The sequence below is a fragment of the Anser anser genome, assembly GCF_964211835.1.
Source record: "Anser anser genome assembly, chromosome: 8".
NCBI lineage: Eukaryota > Metazoa > Chordata > Aves > Anseriformes > Anatidae > Anser > Anser anser.
In genome coordinates this window covers 18,790,406-18,809,813 of record NC_139728.1, presented here as the reverse complement: position 1 = coordinate 18,809,813, position 19,408 = coordinate 18,790,406, and the positions used below count along the sequence as shown (strand labels likewise).

The 19,408-nt window shown below is 38.5% G+C and overlaps 1 protein-coding gene across 2 annotated transcripts in view; it reads left to right on the top strand.

Moving 5' to 3' along the window:
• Window positions 1-19,408, top strand: part of ADGRL2 (adhesion G protein-coupled receptor L2) — a 388,201-nt gene that overhangs the window by 65,334 nt on the left and 303,459 nt on the right. For both annotated transcript variants that reach the window (XM_083846278.1, XM_083846287.1), the window contains exon 2: window positions 8,431-8,490. The gene's annotated coding sequence lies outside the window, so the exon portion shown is untranslated. The remainder of the gene's footprint in view (window positions 1-8,430; window positions 8,491-19,408) is intronic.

The following is a 19,408-nucleotide window of genomic DNA, read 5'->3' as shown; positions in this document are numbered from 1 at the left end:
GATAGATCTGCCCTGCTGCTAACTCCCTGGTCTTTCATTTAGTTTCTTTTTAGAGACTTTTGTTAAGACTTCCAAGGAGTCCTGAGAGGACAATTGAGCTTTGTTTTGTTTTTTTTTGTTTTTTTTTTTTTTGCAGAAGCAGAGAAAAACAATCAAGTTGCTGGTTTTCTGGTAGTGTTGATTTATTTTATGTTCATCCTGCAAATATTCTTTCTGAAATTTACTTTAAAAAAAAAAAATCAGTTGGGCTTTGAGGGGGAGCTTCCAGGTTAATCTACAGATAACACAGCATAATGATCAGACCTTACAGCAGGGAGAGTTATAGCATCTGTTTTATAGGGAAATGTTTCTATCTGAGAATGTCCCCATTCAGAAAGGCTTAGTAACTAAAAAAAGCAAATGGTTTTTCACAAGATGCTACAAAAATGAAACAAACCATTTTAGGCCATGAAGTTAATGGGCCATTTGCTGGTCTTGTTGGTGCAAAATGACCTTTCTGACTACCTGATGGCTTTCCCTGGAGAGGCCTTAGGCTCCAGTCAGCACTCCAGGTCAAGGCCCCTGGCTACAGCTAGCTGAGCCTCTGGGTTAGCACCCAGGCCCAGCCTCCAGCAGGTTGGGGCCTTCCAAACCCACCCTGCTCCCAGAGAAAGCCCCTTTTCTGGCTATGGGAATAGTTCGTCTTGTCAGTAACTCCTTTACTCTCTTGCCTGCTTTAGTGCTTGCAATAAGCAGCTACAGCAAACCAGGGGAATCTGTGTGCGCGCTCTAAGATGGCCGAAAAAATTTACGGCCTTTGGAGCCAATGGGACTAAGTTTGCTCAGGATCATGCCCTTAGTTAGCGTCCTGCAGCAAAAAGGCCTAGAGTTTAGTAAGGAAACTCTCTCAGGGATTTATAGTATTGATGACTGTAACCAAGCCTGGCAGCCCTTGGATCTTACAGCTCTCTCTGGGCCTAATCAAAGGCCATTGACGTAAACTAAAACATTTGACTTCAGAGAGCTGTGGATCAAACTCTGCGTCTACACTGACTGAATTTGCCCTCCCCTCAGACACAACCTCACTTTAAATTCTTTTTTTTCTGACAGGCCTGTAGCCTCATTCCTCTCTCTTAAGCTGGGAGGGCATTTCATTGCTCTCTATGATGCCCGGAAGTGACTTTTCACTTCTCATGGTGCAGTTTCACATCATACCTAATTCAGTGTAACTGCTGGCTGACAACAAAAGTCCCATCCCTGTTTACCTTATGTCAGGTTCAGATACTATATGATCTTAGCAGGATAATTAGACATAAAATTAGCCTAATCCCCCCTTTCTCTCAGAAAGGAGCCACTGTCCTTTTAGCAGTTTTCCACGTTTGCCGTGCATCAGTGGGTGTGACTCTGTGCTCTGAAAGTCTCAAATTATGCCAGGGACATTATATAAAAGCAAAGTAAATTTGGATTAAAGCAGAGAACCCAGGCAAAGAAAACATTAAGAAGAATTCAAATGAAAATGATATGAAAAATATAACCAGCATACAGGACCTCATCTTGAAGTATTAATTAGATGCTGATCCAAAGAGAATGGTTATAATGGATATTGAGTGTGAAAACTATACTTAATGTATGTTATTATACTTACTGTGATTCCCCTCTTTATTTTTTATTCTCTCTCAGCTCAGTTAGCTGTCAGTCAACCTTTAGCATCTTGTTGAAAGGAACTTGTTCTTGTTTTTCAGCGAAGTGTTCCTGGGCTGATACAATGTCACAGCAAACAGGGGAATGTCTCTCCATTTTTTTCCTCTTTGTCCTGCAGACCTTGGTGTTTTCTTTCAAGCCCAGTTGTTAAGGCTTTGTTCGCAGGCTTTTGCCACAATCTTTTGCCCAGGCATTATGCATAAATAACTTCAGATTTACATGATTAGCTTATTTTTTCTTCACTTCAGATAAACTCATTTTAATATCTTCTAATTTAGATGGTGTAAATGTCATCTACTCACCTGTTACTCCCATTTCAAAGTATACCCTTGAACCCTTTTACTCTGGGTATACGTGTTTTAAAAATAAAAACTCCTAAAAAGACTGTAATATCTATCATTAACTTCCAACTTCCAGCACTTTCAACGTCTTCCTACCACTGTTGAAAGTCTAAGCAAATGACTTCAGTTTCCCTTGACACTGTAATGAGTAATTCATCATGTGTCTTCTCTTCTCATTGGTTTGAAAATTAAAGCTTTGTCTTTAGCTATAAAATGTGTGACATATCTCTCTGACAGATGAAGTTCATATTACATTCAAGATAATCCACTGTTTCAGAGCTCAGGTTTTGGGATTTCATGAGTTTGGAAGCAGACTTGCATATAAAAGTTCATAGTAATTGAACCTTTTACTGATGTTCAGTAGAGACAGTATTCTTTATTTTTATAGGCTAGTTTACTGTTTCGATTTCTTTATTTTGGAAATACGTTCGAACTTCAAATTGCTCAGAAAAATTAGGTTACAGAACAAACATTAGAATAGTTAATTATTAAAGTTGGGTTGAAACAATTTCAAATATAGAGCTCACGAGAATCCTTACTGAAAAACGTTTGAAGTTCTGCATTCTCTCAGTAAAATATCTTACGCTTGCTGGATAGCTTACAACTGATCACATTTAATCTACATCAGAGCAGAACAGGCAACCACAAGAAACTAAGTCCTGTAGGTATAGTCATAGAGCAAAAGGAACTGCTAGTGCCTTCATGAAAAGATTCACAGGTGACTGAGAGATAACTGCGGTTTCTAAAATCATCAAGAATCAAGAGGGCTTTTTTAGTTGTCGTATCTTTTTCACTTTGTACCTTCTATTTCAACTGGGATAAGTCTTCCAACTTTCATCAGGGATGCTAGAGGTTTAGACTGTATACTGTAACTTATTATTCAAGTAAATAGAAAAATATATTGGAATGTTTTTTCTGGTTAATTGGTTGGAAGAAGATAAGGTCTTTGCCACTCTGTTCCTTTGGAAAATTACAGCTATGTGAATTTTATGCATTCGTGGCTGTGAAATTGTCAAGTTGATGGTAAAAATATGTAATATGAAGTGCGAATGGGTACCAAATCTTCATGACAGCAGCACTTTTCATCACTCTTCCTTGAGAGTTAGTTATTTCTTTGTCTTTAGAAAGTAAATCTACTATAAGTAAGGATTTGCTAACAATATACTGTTTATAAATTGCATTAGGTGGACTTAGGAGATCAGAGAATCTGGAGTGTAAAGGCGGAGAAGATGCAAAAAGATTTCCTTCACTGTCTTTATATGGCTGCTTCTGGAAATTGGTATATCAATATAATAATCCCATTGCTTCCACCTCTCAGCTATGACCTCCACAAAGGAAGAAGTCCAGGGAAATACTAGGACTAGAAATAGGGTGAAAAATATATACTTTGCAGAAGGCCTTCTGTATCTTCTTTCTCTTCCATTGCAATGCTTAACAACTCTGCCCATAAGGGAGGAAGTACAGGGATATCTTTAAACAAAAGTGAATGTTCCCCAAAGATTGAATTTTGTCTGTATCATCCCCAAAGAAAATTGTGTAGAGCTGACTTCAGATGTAAGGACAATAGGCCCAGCAGCACTTTCACCATTTGGCTCCAGACTGGGATTTGAACCTTTCACTCTATTGACTTCGTGTTGTCCTAAGCTGCCTGTCCAAGTCCCTAGCCTTTCTCTCTCCCCTTTTTCCCCTTGATGTCTTTCTTCCTATAAGTGAATCGATGCTGTTGAAGAGGAGAAACAAGAAGGTGGGGAGGAGAGGAGGTCTGTGCTTTTCAGGAGGAAAATGTTTATGGAAGGGAGAGAAGTGGAGGAAAATACTGTATGCTTTAAGGGGGTTGAGAAAGATCTGCTATCCCTAAAATGAAGATAGGGGAGACACCTCTCTGTGTACAGTCTCCTTGTATTTCCCTAGGATGCCGTTAAGCACTCTGGCACAGTCATGCCATGCGCACACACTGACCTTTCCAAGGTAGCAGCACCTCAAAAATCCCAGTGGTCCCACCATGTCAACACAACCCAGTTGAGTTTTGTCTTCATCACTGAGGAAAAACTTGATCTGGGGGCTCCCATGTCACATGCAGAGTGGGCCAAAACATGCAGTCTCATCACACCCCACACACTTCTAACCCAGTATAGGGACTTTACTGGACTAGGTTTAGTTTTAAATTCTGCCAGACAGCATGAAAACTCTGGTCAGAATAAAACATATCCAATAGGCTATATTGAGTACAGCTACTTTCACACTATTCTGTTTTTCAAATACTTTGAAAGGCTTTTTATGAGCTCAAAGCAGGACAAGAAGTTTTAAAATTACAGCATTGCTGCAAATAGGATTTTTTCTGTCTTCCCATCAGTTCTAATTACATGGCTTCTCAAAATCAGTGCTTTCCTTCTCAGAAGCCATGTTAGTTGCTAAAGACATGGAAACTAATCATCCCAAATAGCTGCTTCTGTTGCTGGAAGACTCATGGATTCGCTTGCAGTGAGTTTCTCTTGATTCCATATATCCTCTGTTGGGAAAAAAGTAGGGAAAGAAGGTATCTTGCATGCTAAAAGCTTCTTCATATCCCCTTATTTAAAGTGACATGGAGTAAGTGTGAAACGTTTGCCTTTATCGGAAAGAAAAATTTAAGCTAGAAGATTTATAAGTTGCCTTGATTTTTACTGGAAAGAATTCTTAGGCCTCATTCTGGGAGTGTAAATTTCACTCTTAAGTGAAGCTGAGAGCACATTATGAGCTTTCTCAGGGTGTTTTGCTCTCCTTACCTGATTCCACTGGGTCTTTTGAATCCAAGTATTGCATTCATACATTCATAGCTTCCAAAAAATCATTGCTTTGAACCCTTCCTTTGGGTCTCCTTTTTCTTTTAACATACCAAGTGTGTTTGTTTTTTAATTATTATGTCAGTGTGTATGACCAGTGAACAAAAAGCCCTATCAATTTCTCTTTGCAATTTGATTATGAGATGGTTTTACTCAAAGCTGCTCTGAACTTTCTCCCTTAAGACAAATGAAATTTTCTCTTCAGCCATGGAAAAAAGACTACTGCTCTCCTACCCAAAATGAAATATTCCCTGGAGAAATACTGCAATGTGTTCAGAACGCTGCATTTTATCATCTTGAGAAACAGGCACCCAGTATTTCTTACAACTTCTATTCCAAAAAGATGAGGTTTAGGACTTAGTCATGGGGCTCGATTCCCTATTATCCTAAACCCTACATAGTAATTTACATGAGTGCAAGATTGGTACGAAATGCTATTGTATTAGAATGGTTGTACCGTATTGGTTTAAATATAAGGTGAAGTTATAAAAGACTGAAGGGGGGGGGAAGGGTTGGAAATAACCAACTTGTATATCTGCATTGAACGTGTGGCCTGTAACCATCTCATCTATTGTGTACTTCCTCCACCCCACACCTTCCCCAGAAATTTGTAATTTTAGATGGGAGGAGGTGGGACAAGTCTTGCAGTCAAAAGGACACCAAGTTCTTTACTGGGAATCAACATGTAAGGCAAGCCATCAGCAAGGCAAGTAGGCTATGGGATTCTTATGGGGCCGACCTGCAATGGGGAGGATAGCAATGGAGCAATGCCTAACATTTACTTTCTGTATTAGAAGTGGTCATTCAATTTCATAGTTTTTCAAAGTTAGGGAGATCTCATGTCATTTCCAACCAATGCAATGGGTGCAGGCAGTATGGGATAGGGTGCAGCTTTTAAGGGGAAATAATGGTCCCCGGTTTCTAGAAGAAAGAGAACAAGAAATCATTTTGTTCCATCTCTTAAATACCTGTTCATAGATTTTTAAAGGGTCCACGGTGTTTCTACAGCAGAATGATGTAAGCATAATCTTTAGCAAATCGTAAAGGTGTTATATTTAAACTGTGGGTACATACATCACAATCATGCTATCTTTCAGGGAAAATGGACTAAATTATCCTGTACTGTATGAATGGATAAAATTACTGTGCCTTTCCTTTGTTATTAAATCTTGCCTAAAACTGTAAAATCACATGCTAAAATAAGTTATGTTTTCTTGAATCATTAAAGAAAAAAAATCCATGAAAAAGAAACTGTCCTCTACAGGCCTTTAAGTTTAATGCTGACATGACTCTTTTATACAGCCTGTTCAAGATAAAGACACATAAAAGAAAATAGCTCTTGTTCTGTGTTGTAGATACTTGAAAAACATAATTTTAAAATAGCTGCAACCTTGAATCCTTGAGGAAGTTGCTTTCTAATACAATATTGTTTTAAGCACATGGAATTTAATTAACTGTTACCGAGCAGAGTGTTAAAGAAAGCTGTTGAACCCCAACTTTTCTTGTCTTCCCCTGCACTTTGAAAAAAGACCATTTCTAAACAAGTGACCATTGCCAACCTGAGCCAGAGGGCAGCATTCACCACCTTATGATACACTGCAACTCCAGATGAATCTCAGCTACATCTTAACTCATCCTTCTCTGTTTGATACCAATAAATGTATTAGAAAATGAATTGCGTTGTAGGGCCTAATGCAGAATGGTTAAGTTAATAAATGATATTGCCATTAGTGTTCAGTTATAAATACATTTGAATTTTAAACTGAACATATGCCACTTCTTTGCTTGAAACTAGCAACTTTTGCTTTCAAAAAACATGTCCCAGACACAGGCATGCAGTAATAATACTTAGCATCAGGGCTGTCAAAACTTATAAAGAAGACAGTATGAATAGCTCAGTTTTATCCATTAGATACACATATTAAAGAAGTTTCTTACTTCAGACCACACAGTGATCAAAACTGATACAAAAACAGCTCCTGTGTCTTAGCTGTAAGCTCGAATTAGTTTCTGATTTATTACTCTGGATATCAATTCCAAAATAAAGTTTTATTTTTGTGTTTGTTTTTTGCTGCAAAGCTGTTATTCTCTTTTTCTCTCCTTTGATAATATTAAATATCATCTCTCTTGTTTTAACGTCAAATTCTTGTAGCCAGTTTAGGCTGGAGAATTCGTTGAGTACCCAGTTATTAATAACTACACTTTTGTGCTCCCCTCCCCATGTCCTTATCTTAATAATTTCTTCTAATAACATGTTTTTGATCAGATCAGAAATGGAGGAAAGAATGGAAAGAATTTCTTGGCTCCCAGACACATGCAAAGCACCTTATTATTTATTAATTGTTATTATTATTTAAGACAGAACCACAGATAAGATAAACACATTTTCAAATAATAAAAATGAGTAATGAAACACTTGTCTGCTTCATTTGGCAAAGAGTAAGTCTGGGGCTGTTATCAAATACCAAGCATGAGTAGAAGAGAAAGTGGGAGAGAGAGAGGTGGATATAATGGTTGTGTGGGGATTGGGATACTGTGCTGTCAGTTAAGCCTGTGGAACAACAGGTCTAGCCCCAAAGCCAAATCCTGAAAGAACTTCAATAACTCCAGGGAAAATTTGCTTACCTGCATTAGCAGATAATCTAATGCTCTCTGTATTGATTTTGAGAAAACATCTCCAGATTTGAATGAGGATAACTGAAAGTAAAGCTTGACCAGAATTTCACAGATGATGATGATGAGAGAGGTTTCATTGTGTTTTGTTTCACAGCAACTGATGAGAGACTTAAATCTGCACTGCCTACGATCACTTTGAACCCATACGCAGCTGACTGTTGGCCACTACTTTGAAATTTAAGAGAAACTGAAATATATTTCAGGAGGTTTATTTCAACCACAGATATAAAACAATAGGGTCCCACTGAGAAGCTGAGAGCCTGCTCCTTTTAAAGGAGCACATGCCACTTCAAGAAATAAAGCATGAAAGGAACAGTGGTGTGCAAATCAAAATAAACCCTCTGCCTTTCTCACTGAATCTATCCTTGGGGAAGAATAGATTATAGGGCAAGAATTCAGACCTGTCTTTCTTCAGTCTCCTAAGGCAACTACTTTCTTTCCAGATGAGAAAGAAATTCAGTTTTAATGGTGATGGTGGCAGCCTTCCACTGAATGACCTTAATTTTCATGATCAATACAGGCAGGTGGCAACAATGCTTTCTTCAAATAACTAATTGCTTAGGATTAAGAATTGATTGTTGGTTTTTTTTGTTTTCTTTTTTTTCTTTTTTTTCTTTTTTTATAAACCCCTTCCACTGCTACATGGGATTTGGCAGTTCTTCACCTGCTCTCAGATACCAAACATATCTCCTGGATTCACTTTGCTAACCAAGGAAGAAAAGTCCCCCACATCCTTCCTTTTGCCAAATGAAGCTGATTGATTTCTGGACAACAATGTGATTGAATTTATTATGTTTTGTGTTTTGTGGGTTTGTTGTTGTTGTTGTTTGTTTTTTAATGCCCGTAATGCTTGTATTTTGAATCTACTAATACTTTGCACTCACTTGGTTTTGGTTTTGTCCTTCCTGCAGGTGACAGCACTCCAGGGATGTAACTCATTTGAAGCTAGGAACAAGGAGACCTAAGTCTGGGTAAGAGACTCATAAGGGACTGGAGGTCCTACTGTGGGAGAATCAATTTTGACTTCTTGTCAGTTTTTCCTTTGTCCTTTCCCTAAAGCATTTCCAATCAAGTTGGGATGAAAGTAGGCACCTTTAAATTTCATATGTGTATTTATCCACTAGATCAACTTGAATTTCCTCTGTTTCTGGCAATTTTCACCACTGGTGTTCAATGCAATGCCTCCTGTCAACCCTCTGAGCCTGTAAGCTAGCTCAGTACCCAGGCTGAGATCCCAGCATTCCAGCATGACAGGCTGCCACTTAAGCACTTAATTATATGTATGGAGACAAGGACCCACATTGTGCCCTTTACAGAAGAGTCACAAGGAAAAATAAAGTCCCATTGCCTTGCCAGCCAAAGGGATCTTTGCCAGCACCAGGTGGTGGAAAGCATGAGGCAAGTGAGGGGGTGACTCCTGGTGCTGCTTGTGCAGCAAGGGTAGCAATTGAAAAAATATGCTGTGTTTGAGAGAGAGGCCGGTAGCATTTGGTGTTTGGTGTCAAGGGGCTGAAAAGAGTGCCATGTGAGGCTGAAAAGCCTTGCAGGGGTTCCTAATGAACAATTTTCTGTGTTTCTCATGCTACTTGGATGATTGTACTTAGCTGGCTACTGTGCTGTTGCGTCCAGGTTTTGCCAAGTGGTTATCTTCCCGCTTGCATCTGTTTATTCTGTATTCGCCTCTCTGGTTGGATGGGCACAACCGAATATCAATGCAACTATTGGGATTTTTCAGTCTGATTGAAATAATCTCTCCTGGATTTCTACCAGTGGTCTAATTTAATTATCTTGTTTCAAATACCAATTTAGTGGGAAATGCAGAGGAATGCAAATGTGAAATTCATCCATATGCGTAAATGTATATTGTGCTCATTTTATGCATTCCATGATGTCTGTTCCCAACTCCTCTTTTCTAGTGATGATGAGCAATCTCTGAGTCATTGAGCCAGGGACAACTGGGCAGTGAGTGAGTTTAGCTGTAAATGTAGACCTTGCAGACTTCCTGAAGAAGTTTAGTACCTTTGTGTAAGCTACAGTAGTACTCACTTTCCTTTGCACGTTAATGACATCACGCTGTAATTTCTTCTTACAGATTTTGGGGTTCTCCTATGTTAACAGAAGAAAACATATTTAAGTTTATTTGGAGATTCAAAGGACATATATATTAAGTTTGTGCTAAGTATGTAAATGTAATAGCTGAAAAATAATTTGTGAAATTTTCAAGGTTGAAATTTGGTATTCTGCATAGCCACTGCTTAGGATGTTGAGGCATCGTGATTTGTACTTCTGTGTCTCTGGTACAAATTTTTAGGAGAATAATAGCAACATATTTGATGGCATACCTCTAGTGGGACTATTTGAAGTCATGCTGCAAGCTATATAAGACACTCTCTATGAAAGAGATAAGTGTCAATTTAAAGTAGAAAAGTGAATAATCACTGAGGTTAGTCCTTTCCAAGGTTTTGTTGTAGGTTATGTGATGAACACTCATCTTTTTCTTTTTTCCTTTTTTTTTTTTTTTTTTAACTCTGGAACAAAACATTGTTTGAAACAATTATCTGTCTTCAGGAAGATGTGTCTGTTATGTGTTTAAGGAGAGATTTACTTTGTATTGCATGAGCTAGGTGCACAAATGGAGAACTGGTTTATAAATTCTTATGGTCATTGCAGAGATTCTACCTAATTCTTTTAATAGGAAGAATTATGACAAAGATTTTAAGCAGATGACTGATATCCACAGGGCAGATAATGTGGGCTCCAACTGCGTTTGTAATAGTTCACTTCTGTAAGTGAACTATGTTCTCTATTTAGAAAAAGAATGAGAATATGAAATATGTTGTGTCTCAGTGATTCTTCAGATTTCATTATATTGATCGGAGTAGAAGAAAAAGTCCTTCCAAACAGTAGATTTTTTTAAACAAATTCCCAGACTCAGTACTTTGCACGCTCCATGGAGAGGCTGTATACAATTATGTTGTGCTGGTAAAACAAGATAATACAATATAATCCCATTGCATTGTCACTGAGATAAAGCATATGATAACTTACTGTTTTAGTTGATCAGCAGGGTGGCCGAGTACAATGAATTCTCTTCTCCTGATTTTGGCTCATCTTCTGGTTTCTGAGGGACACAACAAAGAATAATGATGTAGTAGTGGTCTTCTTGCTTTCACCTTAACATGAGTATTGTAATAGTGTAGTCACTTGAGGGAAAGGACAGTGGTTCTGTGTACCACATGAGCAGCAATGGCATCAGATGCTGTAGCCTGATTCTGTATTGAAATGTTTGTCTTGTGTGGAGATAATTGCACAACATAATAAAAACACATTTGATATGCAGTCACCTCTAGTTTGTATAGAATTGTTACCATACCTAAAGATCTCCCTTCCTAACTCAGGTCTACTCTAAGGAGTAAACATAAATATCATAAGTCTTAATATTTTATCTCTTGGAATGTGCCATTCTGGACTATACCTGTTAATTGTTGCAAACATTTCCACAAAAGAGACAAAGGTTCCGCATCTCATCTACTAAACTTTTTTCTTCTGTCCAAGGAGAGCAGTCAAGCCACTGTATAATATTGAATATTTTCTCAGGAAAAAAAAAAAAAAGTCATGGGCTTCTTCTGCACTTCCTACATTTGATTTATTAAGAGCAGTTGTCTCCTCTCAGCTTGAGCAATCAGAGAGCAAACACAGGGCACCACCTTCATGTTATCCTGTTCTGTGCGAATACACTTCCCTGCTACCAGCCAGGGGTTTAGCCCAGGCTGCAGTGGTTAAATTTTTTGATGGAACCCCTTGCTAAAGTATTCTCAGTGCATAACTGATAATAGGGAATTAAGCAAGATGATACAGTCTGTTCTCAACGTGCTCTTTCTCCCTGAGGTGCTGTAAAAGAAATAATGTGAATTTCACAGGTAAGGAATGTATTCTCCCACCTCTTTCTTGCACCCCCGAGGCAGAGCATTGCACAAATCACTGTGCAGAACCCCTCTGAGCCACGCTTAGGAGGGCAGGAGTGCTTGTGCTGCAGTCTCAGACTAGGGCCTTGCATCTTCACTAGCAATTCAAATTAAACTCCCTAAAGTTTGTGGTGGTTAACGCAGGATGGGATCGCTCAGAGAACTTGCGTTGCACATCATAGTGGTATCCTTCAAAGGGTTCATGGTACCAGCCTCTTCCCCTCCTTCCATCCTTGAGTAAGCAGCATAGCGTGTCTGCCTCTGGGAAGGGCTTTAAAGATCAACCTCACTGCAGTTCTTTGGAGGCGGGGGGATCTTCTGCCCTTCTGAGGCCACCGAAAAGCAGCAAAACTATATTCCTGAGCCTATAATAGATGCAAATTGTGCAGATGAAGGAGAGAAAGCTCTAACAGCCGTTGAATGCAATCTGTGAACACTACTGTTTCATTTATAGTGATGCTACCTAGGCATTTGCACTTAAAAGGAACAATAAAGAGATGTCAGAACAATCGCAAGGCTGCAGAATTTAAACTGCGGCAAAGACATTTTGAGCCACGTGAAATGTTGCCTGCAAAAGATCTGCTTTTTCCGTTAGTTTTTGTTTTTACTGAAGGCTGTTCTAGTTCTCCTTGTTTTATGACACCGAATGGTTCATTTGCCTTCAAAGACTCAAGATGCAAAGAGGGAGGGAAACAAGTCAAAACTGCAATGACTAGTGAAAACTGCACAAAGTATGTCACAGCTCCTCTTTCTCTATTTAGTTTTGAAGTAGCTCTGCTGTACAACTAGAAGATGGTTGATTCACAAACTTGCCAGGCAACCTCTAGCAGGTAGCTGTAGAGCTACTGTAATGTTTCGGTGTTTATCTTGCTTACAGGACAAAAGGTCAATCCTCAGATGAGGCAGTCTTTGTAGGTATGTGTGTACGATGCTGAGGATCTGAGGTACTGTTGCCGTTTAGTCTTCTGAGTTCGGCATAAGTGAGAAAATGCACACTAAAAAAAAAGAAATATCTAGTGGCTGTCAACCAACAGAAAATTACTGATTAACAAAGAATACTGGGTTTGCATTTAGTGTCCTGTTAAAAGCACAATAAGCTGTGATTGTGAGCATGATTATCTACGAGTGTTGCTACTTACCAGCTGCGAATGTGAAAGCGGTGTGTATCTAGCAAAAACAAGGAAACAAGCATTTATTATTGTTGTATCACAATACATGATGTTCAAGGTGCCCTAATCCTGATAAATAAGAGCAAATTGCTCTTGTGTAGGAATAGTCTAAAAAGGAATATGTAGTTTGCACATACTGTTACAACATTTTTTTTTTGAAGGAGTAAAGCTGTATGATTGTTAGAGTAGGATTGGCTCTGTAGCTACGGCAGATTAAAATGCATTATAGGATCTGTTGTCGTTCTGGATCTTCAAGACTTCCTATGGGATGCTGTTATCTAATTTTTGTTAGTATCATTCATTTGAATGCCATTAGTGTTGAGAGAACCTGATTGAGACTCATTCATTGTAATCTATCTCTATCCCAAATATCTCACAATTTAAGTAGACAAGATAAGCAAATAGCAGGCAAATGTCCTGCAGCTGAAGACAATTCCAGTTGCCTAAGTCCTTGTCCTGTATTAATGTTAGTTTGATTCTTTACACTCCGCAGTAAAATGAGAACATGCTGTTCTCATCTTTCACAAAACTTACAGCATAATTAATGGTAGTAAAATGCTCTAAGAGCCTTCTAATTGATATATTAGAAGTTCAAAGTGATAGTGTTTTTCATACAATATGGATTTGAACTGTGTGAGTGTTTTGAATCAGTAGCTTTTAGTGAGAAATGTATTTCCCAGGGAAAAGAGGTGGGGGGTGGATGGAGCAAGAGTATTTGTTTTAATAGTTCTGTCTGCATGTGTGTCTGTACATGTGAGTGAACAAGAGATCATGCAGGGCAAAACGTACCATAAATGCTGTGAAGTCTCATACAATTGTGTCAAGCAGTAAACCCAAATGAACTTGCAAAGTCATGCACTACTTCAATTTTGGAAAGGAAAAGCTGGCTTTGAAGCCAACTAAATCAATCCCTAGTTCAAATTAAATTTGGAGTATCCTGTGAAGCTCCAATACACAACTCCAATAACAATCAGCACTTAAGGTGCAGGCAAATAATGTTTCATTTAAAAGAAATTGAATGAGGATTACTGACGGAGAAAGTTTTTGGTTCTGTTTTGTCATTAAAGTCAAATTGTAGCATTATTGTCTTAATCCCATATGTCTCAATCATCTCTCACTCCTTCTGTTTCTTTAATGCACAAAAAGCCTTGTGCATGGTTGGTCTTGTGTCTTCATCTCATTAAAACCTTGCCATGCAAATGTATCGTAAGTGTTGCCTAAAGACTTCTGTCTCATGCAAAATTTAGTTTAAACTCTACTGGCATCAAATAATTTGTTATGCACAAACCTTCTGTTTGGTTTGCTGACATTCCTTCTTAGCTGGCTCTCATGGTGATTCATTATCTTGTGATATAGATTTCCAAGTATCATCTTTGTATTGATTTTTATATCTTTAATAACCACTCCACAGAAGATGGCTCCACTTGGTGTCATTGATCGCATCAAAAATTCAAGGCTTACAGAAATACTAGAGGGCTAATTGGTAGCAGAACATTTCAGACTTAATCTTAATGCAGTCTTAATCTTCTGCACTAACCTTACTTGAAGATTTCCTTATTGAGGCTAAAGGGAAACTAGTGAATAACTGGAAATTACCTGGTGAGAGCAGGTAAGACTGTGAGGATCGTAAATGTGGAAAACTGAGATAACAAAGATTAGATTTTAAAAACAACTTTATTTTTTCTCTTCCCCTCTACACAAGTATCTTCCTAACAAGAGGGAGTACATAATTCTCCCAGCTGTGTGGAAATACAGGTTTACTGCATCACGTACTGTGCAGTAGGCCAAATGTGATTTAGTTTCTGACTTCATTTAAATAAAACAATTATCTGACAAGTTCAAAAGTGTGTGTCGTAGGTTTCACCCTTTTCAAAAAGGAGTGATCAAAGACAGGTAATTTTCATCTTTAATTTCCTATGTTAAAATTAAGGTCTCTGCATGTACACTTAACAACAGTCAGGTCTTGGCTAGGTGTGAATTTAGGATTTTGTAAAGGTGGGCCAGAACAGCAATCTGGAAATCCTTCAGTCTGTTTAATTTGCTCTAATTTGTTGTTTAAAGCTTCTGTCTCTTGTTACGGTCTTTCAGCAACATGATCTGTCGATGACAAGGAGGTGTTATGTGTATCCATATTTTTTCATGACTGCATTTGTGACACTCTTTCACTAAGTTATTTTCCAGGATTTTGCACTGCTGAGTTATATTCTAAAACTGGAAAAAAAAAATGGAAATAAACACACTGAGATACAAGGGATGGGTTGTGTAGAAAATCCAGTGATAGACGAAGAACGTGCAGAGACAGCAACACATTTAAACTATGAAAGATAATTTCTCAAAAAAGCTGCCCTTGTAAATTATTAAAAAGCTGTTTTAAAAAAAAAAAAAGTGTCTCCCAACAGCCACATGGTCTGTGGATTAAACATAGCAAGGCAGATTGTCCAGCTAGTACTAAGAGTATTAATCAAGGCTACTCAATCACTTCTTGCCAGTAAAAGGCATTGAGACAGCACCAGGTCTGCTAGTTCAGTCAGGCGCTGCATGCCATCTGTGCAATGGGAACTGCCTGGTATGCTTCCTAAAAGATTAGAAGAACAGTTAGAAACATGGGATCTCCCGCAGGAATGTAAGAGACATCATACGTCTGGGACTTCACTGGGAATAGGAATAAAATGTATTCATAGAGCGGGTTGGAATAATCATGGTCACTTTTAGAAAAATTTCTGGGTATATCTTTGTCCATACGCACTCTCTGTGGTAAGCAGACCTCTTTTTGCACCAGACCCTATCAAATCTTTCAGTTTAGCATTAGTTTCTTATGAACAACCTAAATTTGGAGCTGGCTGTAAGAAACTCACATTATTCTCACAAAGCCCAGTCGAAAACACATTACACGGTTAATGCATCCATACAGCCCGCATGCCTTTATGTTGCTGTTGTCACTCTCAGGCTGATAGGAAATTGTCCACATCAACCAAATCTTCTCAAACAGGAATCTAACAGTTCTTTTCATTTCAGTTTTGTATTGTGTTCGTCACTATTACTTGACTGAGGAATGTATTCATGGAGTAAGCCGAGCAGTCGAGGAAATGCTAGTGCCTTATTTCTAGAGAGAAGGCCAGAAAACTAAGCAGTCAGTCTGTGCACTGCTTGTTCGCAGTGGTGAACAGTGACTCCCAGAAGTTTTGTCCAACCCTGCAGAACAATTCAAATGAATAATTATGAACTTATTCCTTAGCCATCAGCATTGCTGATGGGATTTATGCTTTGGCCCAGGATTGAGATAGGTTATTCAATGAGGGACAATGGTAAAGGTGGAATGTGGTCTAAAACTACTGACTTCCAGCCTTGTATTTTCCTTTTTCTTTGTTGAGAATTGGCTTTGACTTAAAAATAAAAAAAGTATATACATTCAGTGGTATTTAATGTCGACGTGATATGCCAGATACTTGCACCATCTACCAATCATCAAACAGAAAGATGCAACATATTGACAGAATTTAAACAGCGGAATACTTGTACCTGATTTCAAATATAAACACAGGGAAACATCTCCTCTTTGCCCCCTGCAGCGATGTAATAGAAAAGGCTCTGAAAAGAAGCGCCAGAGCAAACATGATCCAGATGTCTATCTCTGCTTTTCTGTCCTCTTACGACTTTGCAATTTTTTTGTCTAGCTATATTATTAATTTTTCAAGGATGGAGAGAAAATTATCCAAAAAGCTACTTCTGATTCCAGGAAAAAAAAAAAAAAAGCAAACACTGGAAAGTAAAAGCTGAAGAGATGACTACTTTGCTTTCATTTCTACCCAGAATGTTTTTTATTCCATTCATTGTTTTGATTTCAGAATGCTTCGGGTTTTAGGAGAAAAGCCCTATGTTTTTCTGCATTAGTTACATGCTATGAGAAAAAGGAAGAAATTTGAAGTAGAACTTAGTTTTTTAGTATCATTCTTTAGATATATCCTTCACTTTGTCCACCTGCCAATGTTCATAGTTCACGGCAAGTAGCTGTGAGGCCTGGTTGTGCTGCAGGACGTAAGAGTAATTCCCATTGATTTCAATGGGTATTACATGCATCCTGCAGCGGGGGAGTAGGACCCTCAAGTTTCACTGAATAGCAAATAGTCATGTAAAATCCACGGGTCCTATTCTTTCACTGCAGGATATGTTGAAGTCAATGGGAGTTACTGGTTAGATGCTGTGATGGGAAAAACTTATCCTTATAAGATAAAGCTGTCCATTCATTGTTGCATTTAGATTATTTTTTTCAAAGATGACAGTAATCTCACTTTTTCTGTAGAGAATATATTAGCTTCTGACCTTCTTCTTTCTTCCATTTCATCATTTAAAATATATATATATATATATTCCCAAAGAATGCATGTACAAAGCAAAAGGCAATGGAAGAAATGGGAGAAAACTGAATTTATGAAATCACTATGATTTTAGCACAGATGACAAGCAACCCTTTGTAAATGACTGAAATGTGGTTATTCACTGGAAGGGCTCTCTGCTCATGCTGGGTGTCTCAGCCCAAATATCCAGCATTAATGCTACTGATCTAAGGTGATCTAAATAAGGAAATAGAAGTTGGAAAATAGATACAGAATTTGGAATCTGTGTCTTAAACTTTTTCTTATGGGTTGGCTTTGGAGGCTGAGTTCTCATCAAATCAAACTTTGCACCCAAAGCAGATCTCCTCCTTCATTAGCATGTTATAACATGAGCTGAAGGAAAGGGTTTCTTTTTCTCCCCCTGCCTTCTCCAACTCCTCCACCCCCGAGTCCTCTCCTTGCTAGTTTAAAAGCAGAAAAGAACTTAAGAAATCTGGGCAGTCTATCAGTTTGCTATGGTTCATTTTAGCTAATCCAGACATCCAGCACAGCAGGGGGAAAACTGCTGTATCTAGTGAAACAAGAGCATGAATAATTAAAACTCTGTTATTAATGAACTTCCAGTCGTTATGTAAATGAAACTGATTTCAAGTCTAATTTGTCAGCCTGAATTCTTTTTCTGTTCTCCTTTTGTCTAGGACAAGAACTCATCATAATGGACTTGATAATAAAACACTGGCAGACATGCTGTGTGCAGTGCCCATCTGAGTTAGAGCTTTTAGCATGGTTAATTGATACAGTTACTGCAGGATAAGTCTATAAGGCATTTTGTATGGCTTTACGTTTTACAAGCTTCCCCCCCCAGCTCTTTCGACAGTACCAGCTATTCTTTGCACATTCCTCATTACCGTTTACCTTTACATGAGGGGTGGCTTGTAATTACTGGCTGGTAAATAGTTTCCTTCGTATTTCATGTGTTGTTCAAAGACAGCAGAGTTCAGAAAGGTCTGTGGGAAGGGAAGTCTGTAGTTATCAAACAATGGCTAACAGTCACCAGGAGAAAAAGCTTGTCAAAGCACAAGGCTACCAAATACTTGGTCCTTACCCCATTGTCTTGGATCAGGTGTCAGTCATCAGCCCACTGCATTTACTTTGCTGTGAAATAACCAGGACTGAAGTTATGCAGAAAGGACAGGCACTCTAGGGAAGGGGGAGACTGGGATCCAAAGAAAACCCTGAATTTTAACTTTCTTGTTTTCACCAAGAACAGGCAGCATCCTTTGAAATAGTGCATGTTCTGTATTGATCAGTAGATAGTGGAATTTATTATGAAGTTGTTAAGGCTGAAGAGATATCCCTAAAATTTAATCTTCAAATCATGATTTTTTTTTTAAATTCTCTTACTGCATGTCCTATCATTTTCACCATTTTTTTTTCTCCTTCTTGTCAATATATTCAGTATATTCTAGTCTATTAGTTCGGTTTTATGTTATCAGGATCGAGTATCTTTACAGGAAAAGGATGCCTGTGAAAACGATACCTTGCTTCAGGAAATAAGGAAGGAGAGGAAATGCAGATTTTTTTTTGCAAATGTTCCATGTTAGGTGTTAGCAGGATTTTAAAGAAGTTGTTGTTAACTGGAATTATTTTGAAATAAAGCTTTTGCCCTGATGTCATAACTGTATGTCTTATGAGTGTTAACACACAGAAGCTGGCAATAAACCACTGCCATGTGCTGAAGGGGACAGAAGGGTCTCCAGCTCTCCGTCCTTGGCCCGGCTTGCTGCGTTCAGCCTCTGAGCCCACTGGAGATCGTGAGGGTTAATGCCCAGCAAAACTCCGGCCTGCCTGGAAGAGCACCAGGGACAAAAAGGCTGGGCACCGAACTCAGGCTTTGCTTTGGGTGGCTGCTGGGGACATTTCAGCTCTCTTATATTCCTTACTTCCCCGAGCAAATTATAAGAGACAGTCAGGGAATACTGTGCAGTTTCTGGCAAAGGAGAAAGAAGTTTTAAAAGCAGCTCCTTTCTCTCACACCTTGAGCTGGGAACTACATGATGCTGTGAGCACTCTGTCAGAGAAGTGAAGTGTACTCGGAATGCCTTAAAACTGCTCTGGGAATATTACCGGTTGAGAATATCTCTGAGAGGTATATTTGGAGGATGTCTTTTAATATCTGCTGGCCTGACTTGATTATTTTTACAATAGTAAGGCTTAAAGTAAATAAGATGCTTGCTGAAGCTTTAGAACATTCTTGCAACATAAACATAATGTAAAATCTAATTTAGTTCTAAGGCTAGAGCTGAAAGAAAAAAGGAAAAAGACGGGCAAGGAGGAAAAGAGGTTCCATGTTTCAGGAAAACAAGCTTCGTATTACACGAAGCAGGTGTTTATAGAATGCTTCATTTTCATTCAGTGTAG